A 6000-nucleotide genomic window follows, 5' to 3' on the forward strand; every position below is an offset into this window, starting at 1 on the left:
ATCAGCAGGTCAATCTTATCGGCCTGTTACGAGAACATGCAGACGTCTTTGCCTTCTCTGCAGATGAAATGCCCGGTATCAGCCCAGACATTATAGTGCATCGTCTGAATGTAGACAAGTCAGTCAGGCCGGTAAAGCAAAAGAAGAGAAATTTCTCCAATGAAAAAAATGCTGCAATAAAAGAAGAAGTGGAAAAATTGCTGGAAGCAGGGTTCATAGAAGTTTGTGACTACCCCGAATGGTTGGCCAACGTGGTCATGGTAAAAAAGTCAAATGGCAGTTGGCGAATGTGCGTAGATTTTACCAATCTGAATGGGGCATGCCCCAAGGACTGCTATCCATTGCCACGAATCGATAGACTAGTAGATTCAACAAGTGGCCACGCTCTTTTGAGTTTCCTGGATGCCTTTTCAGGGTATCACCAAGTCAGCTTGTGTAAGGCCGATAGAAAGAAGGCCGCCTTCATCACAGATTCAGGGGTATACAGCTATAAGGCTATGCCATTTGGGCTGAAGAATGCAGGAGCAACCTACCAGAAGTTGGTGGATAGGGTATTTGCTTCCCAGAAAGGGAGGAACATAGAGGTATATGTGGATGACTCAATAGTTAAAAGCCGATTGGCCAGCGACCACATCGACGACTTGAGAGAAACTTTCGAAACTCTGAGGAGGTTCAGGATGAAGTTAAACCCCAAGAAATGTGTATTCGGGGTCCGATCAGGAAAGTTCCTGGGTTTCCTAGTAAGCGAAAGGGGAATCGATGCCAATCCAGATAAGGTAGATGCAATTATGAATCTACCAGAACCCGGTTGCATAAAAGACGTGCAAAAGTTAACAGGAAGAATGGCCGCATTGACCCGGTTCATTAGCAAATCAGCAGATAGGTCGTTGCCCTTTTTCAACGTGTTAAAGAAAAACAAGAAATTCAAGTGGGGAGAAACAGAAAAAGCAGCTTTTGAGGCAGTAAAACGGCACCTGCAAGTCTTACCCACAATAGCTCGACCAGAGGAAGGAGACACGCTGCAGCTATACATATCTGCTTCTCAGCACACAGTAGCAGCAGTGCTGATCATAGAGAAAGATAAAACACAGATACCGGTGTACTTTGTCAGCCACATCCTGCAAGAAGCAGAAACGAGGTACTCCTTGATAGAAAAGTTGGGGTTGGCAGTACTGATTGCAGCCAGAAAGCTGAGACCTTACTTTGATGCACACGGAATCCAAGTCCTCACAAACTACCCACTGGAAAAAGCAATGCAAAAAATGGACACATCAGGTAGACTCCTAAAATGGGCGATTGAACTATCAGAGTTTCACATGGAGTATCGGCCCAGAATGGCTATAAAAGCCCAAGCACTGTCTGACTTCATAGTCGAAGCATCATACCAGGAGGAGGAAATAAAGGAAGGAAAATGGGAAGTAGCAGTAGACGGCTCTGTCACCAAATCAGGGGCAGGAGCAGGGGTAATAGTTACCTCACCAGAAGGAAACCAGTTCGAGTATGCTATTAAGTTCTCTTTCCAAGCATCAAACAACGAGGCAGAATACGAAGCCGCAATCGCTGGCATACAGATCTGCACGGCAGCTGGTGCTCGTAGGCTCATGCTCACAACCGACTCACAGCTGGTAGCAAACCAGTTCTCAGGAGAATATGAAACGAAGGAAGAATCCATGAAACGATACGCCGAAAAGCTTAAACAGTCAGTGGCACAGTTGGAAAGCTTCAAAATAAAATTAGTACCCCGATCAGAGAACATGTTGGCAGACTCCCTGTCAAAACTGGCCAGCTCAAGTGCTCTGGTAAAATCAGTAATGATGGAAGTCATGCATCGAAGGAGCACTGAAGTATTGGGGAAAGAGGTCATGGTAATCACGAGCCAACCTGAATGGTATGACACCATGTGGGCATACAAGAGAGATGGAACACTGCCTACAGAAAAAACGGAAGCAAGAAGGTTGATTAGGAACTCATGCTGGTTTGTAATCATCAGAGGCCAACTCTACAAACGGGGTTTCAGCTTGCCTCTTTTACGATGCATATCAGCATACGAATCGGCACGACTGATAGAAGAAATACATGAAGGAGTGTGTGGAAATCATCAGGGAGGAAAAACCCTTGCACTAAAATGCCAAAGGCAAGGGTACTACTGGCCGACAATGCTAACAGACGCACAAGAATACGTCAAGAAATGTGAAAAATGTCAAGTTTTTTCAGCAGTCATCAATCGTCCTGCAAACGATCTCATGCCAATCCTAAATCCAGTACCGTTCGCCCAGTGGGGAATGGACATTCTGGGACCATTCACAACGGCATCCGGTGGAAGAAAATTTCTGATAGTGGCAGTCGATTATTTCACCAAATGGATAGAAGCAGAACCGGTGGCAAAGATAACTGCAAATCAGGTCAAAAAGTTCATATGGAAAAATATAATCACCAGGTTCGGATTACCGATGGCAATCGTGATGGACCATGGGGTACAGTTTAATTGCTCGCCAGTTCAAAGTTTCTTGAGTATGTACAAGGTTAAGTTTGCCTACTCTTCTGTTTGTCATCCCCAAAGCAATGGACAGGCAGAAGCTGCCAACAAGCAGATACTGGCAGCAATGAGAAAGAAGCTAGACGACTATAAGGCTGGTTGGGCCGATATTGTTCCAGAGATACTTTGGGGAAATAGAACCACCGTTAAGGAAGCAACGGGAGAGAGCCCATTCCGTCTATGTTTCGGATCAGAAGCAGTGATACCAGCAGAACTAGGGTTACCTACATTCAGGATCCAGCATTATGAAGAAGACAAGAACGGTAAACTGTTAAAGCAGGAGCTGGATCTTCTACCAGAGATCAGACTCAGAGCAGAAATCAGATCGGCGGCTTACAAGCAGCGTATAAGTAATGCCTACAACAAAAGAGTAAAACACAGACAGCTTGAAGTAGGAGACCTGGTGCTCCGCAGAACTGCAGCTACAGGCAAGGCAAAGGTCCAAGGAAAGTTAACCCCAAACTGGGAGGGGCCTTATCAGATATGGGAAGAAATCGTACCAGGAGCTTTTAGGCTGATGGATATGGGTGGAACAGCGCTAAAAAATTCATGGAACGCCAGCGTCCTTAGAAAGTTTTATGTGTAGTCACTAACCCAAAAAGGCCGATTGAGCCAGGCCTGTTATGGTCCATGAAATGAAAGAAAGTCGAGGAATTCAAAGCAGAAGAATCAAACCCTTAAAGTAGGTCAGCAAGGCTACTATCAGCTTGCTGACTCGGGGTAATGTATAATCAAAAATCGTGATTCAAACCCTTAAAGTAGGTCAGCAAGGCTACTATCAGCTTGCTGACTCGGGGTGATACGAATCAAACCCTTAAAGTAGGTCAGCAAGGCTACTATCAGCTTGCTGACTCGGGGTAATGTATAGTCAAAAATCGTGATTCAAACCCTTAAAGTAGGTCAGCAAGGCTACTATCAGCTTGCTGACTCGGGGTGATACGAATCAAACCCTTAAAGTAGGTCAGCAAGGCTACTATCAGCTTGCTGACTCGGGGTAATGTATAGTCAAAAATCGTGATTCAAACCCTTAAAGTAGGTCAGCAAGGCTACTATCAGCTTGCTGACTCGGGGTGATACGAATCAAACCCTTAAAGTAGGTCAGCAAGGCTACTATCAGCTTGCTGACTCGGGGTGATGTATAATCAAAAATCGTGATTCAAAACCCTTAAAGTAGGTCAGCAAGGCTACTATCAGCTTGCTGACTCGGGGTGATACGAATCAAACCCTTAAAGTAGGTCAGCAAGGCTACTATCAGCTTGCTGACTCGGGGTGATGTATAATCAAAAATCGTGATTCAAAACCCTTAAAGTAGGTCAGCAAGGCTACTATCAGCTTGCTGACTCGGGGTGATACAAATCAAACCCTTAAAGTAGGTCAGCAAGGCTACTATCACCTTGCTGACTCGGGGTGCTGTATAATCAAAAATCGTGATTCAAAACCCTTAAAGTAGGTCAGCAAGGCTACTATCAGCTTGCTGACTCGGGGTGATTAAAGAAAAATATATCACCAAGGTAAAGTACCAGATTCAAACAGCACAATTGCATAAATGAGGGCAAGCATAAAATAGAAAAATAAAACAAACAACACAATATCATAAGTATAAGAGCAACACCATCTGATAAAACAAATTCGACAGCCAACACCAAAACTGACATTTGTTAGCTGATTAAAAATGGCACAAGGTAAAGTTTACAAAAACAAGCATAAAATATTCTAGGGCAAAAAGTGCCACAAACAGCCGATACCAAAAGTGCGTTTAAGAAAATAAACTAATCTTTAAAAGCAGCAACGCCAGATGAACCACAGGATGATACCGGTGATGACTGCCCGCACCTTCAAACTTGTTGATGATCCGTCTGGTTGGTACTGGAAGACAGCAGGGCAGGATCCAGGTAGTCTTCTTCCTTCAGCTCAATGGGAGGGAGAGTCAAAGGATCAGCATTTTGAATAATCTCTTCAGGAATGATTTGTGTCTCCCAACCAGTAGGTTCCTTGTGCTTCTGCTCCACCAAGAATGCATACTCGATATCCTGGCAATCCTCCTGTGTCAGACCAATGCCATGCACACCACAGCGATGAGCCGCAAACCAGCCACCGTTGTGACTATCAGTAATGCGTTTGCTATAAGTCTGACTACGGGTGAAACGCAAGGCACCATCTCGAGCACCGGTTTTGTAGGCAGTCTTGGCATTTTCATCTGCTTCCTGCAGCTTCTCAGACAACTCTTTATTTTTAATCTCCTCTGCAGTCAGCTGGTTCGCAACATTCTCCAGCTCCTTGTTGCGCCGTTTCAACCTCTCCAGCTCAGAGGATTTCTGATCCAAATCACGTTTGGTATCACCCAATTGTTGGTCCAAATCAGCCTGCCTCTTCTGCAGGACCTCATTCTGCTCCTGGTAGCAAAGGTACAGCTTCACAAGCTCCACTGCAGAGTTGCAAGCCTACAAAAGACAATTCGTCAAAAACAACACCGATTGCATACCTTGAGCATACATATATACATATACGAAAAGCATACCATAAAAGTAACACCGATTGCATACCTTGAGCATATCATTCATATGTTGGGCAGCCGGCGCGTCAATCTCAGCAGCAGGATTGTCGCGAGGAGTAGCCAGATCCTTCAAAGCCCTCCAACCCATGCAGCCACCCCCTTTGCAGTCGTCGGTGAGTATCGACTCACCACGAAGAAGATCGATTTTAGGGTTCCAGGGTTCATCAGGCTCACCAGGAGGAACCTCAAAGTACTTCATCTTCCTGGGGGTTAGGCAAATCAGAGTCTTCTCAATCCACTCCCCAGGACGGACAAAGACACCCATGTTCAGACCAGAGCTGGTACCAGCACTCTGGCTAGGGCGAACATACCCAGAAGAGGTATGAAGAGTAGGAGGCAAGAGAGGAGGAGTCTTCTGGCCCATACCAGCAACATCAGTATCATTTACCTCTTGCTCTTGATTCTGGCGGGTTGGAGTCATAAGATCCACAACCATCAAGTCTGGTTGGGCTATCGGCTCAACATTCGCAACAACATCACCCCCTTGGCCTGCGATATTTGCATCTGCAGCTGATTCAAAATCCTTCTCAGGAGACTTCTGCTGAGACTTGTCAGGGGCAGGCTGCGCAGTACCGTCCACTCGAGACCGATTCACCCGAGTGAAGGGTTGGTTACGATCACGAGGACGCCTGCCAGTAAGGGTAGCACCACGACCGCAATCCAAACTTTTAAAACCACCGGCCATATCGGGAGCAGTATGAGTGGTTTTGAAAACAGGTTGTGGAGCAGGATTATCGGGAGCAGTATGAGTGGTTTTGAAAACAACTCCAGTGGGTGCACGAATGGAAAGTGGTTTGGGAGCTGGTATGGAGCTTAATCTTTTTGTCTTCTTAGCAGTAGACTCACTCACAACCTCCTCCCGAGTCGAGCCACGCTTTTTGTTGGCTTGGGTTGCGTAGGTCGACAGAGT

Source organism: Spinacia oleracea, chromosome 4 (genome assembly GCF_020520425.1).
Source record: "Spinacia oleracea cultivar Varoflay chromosome 4, BTI_SOV_V1, whole genome shotgun sequence".
Taxonomy (NCBI): Eukaryota; Viridiplantae; Streptophyta; class Magnoliopsida; order Caryophyllales; family Amaranthaceae; genus Spinacia; species Spinacia oleracea.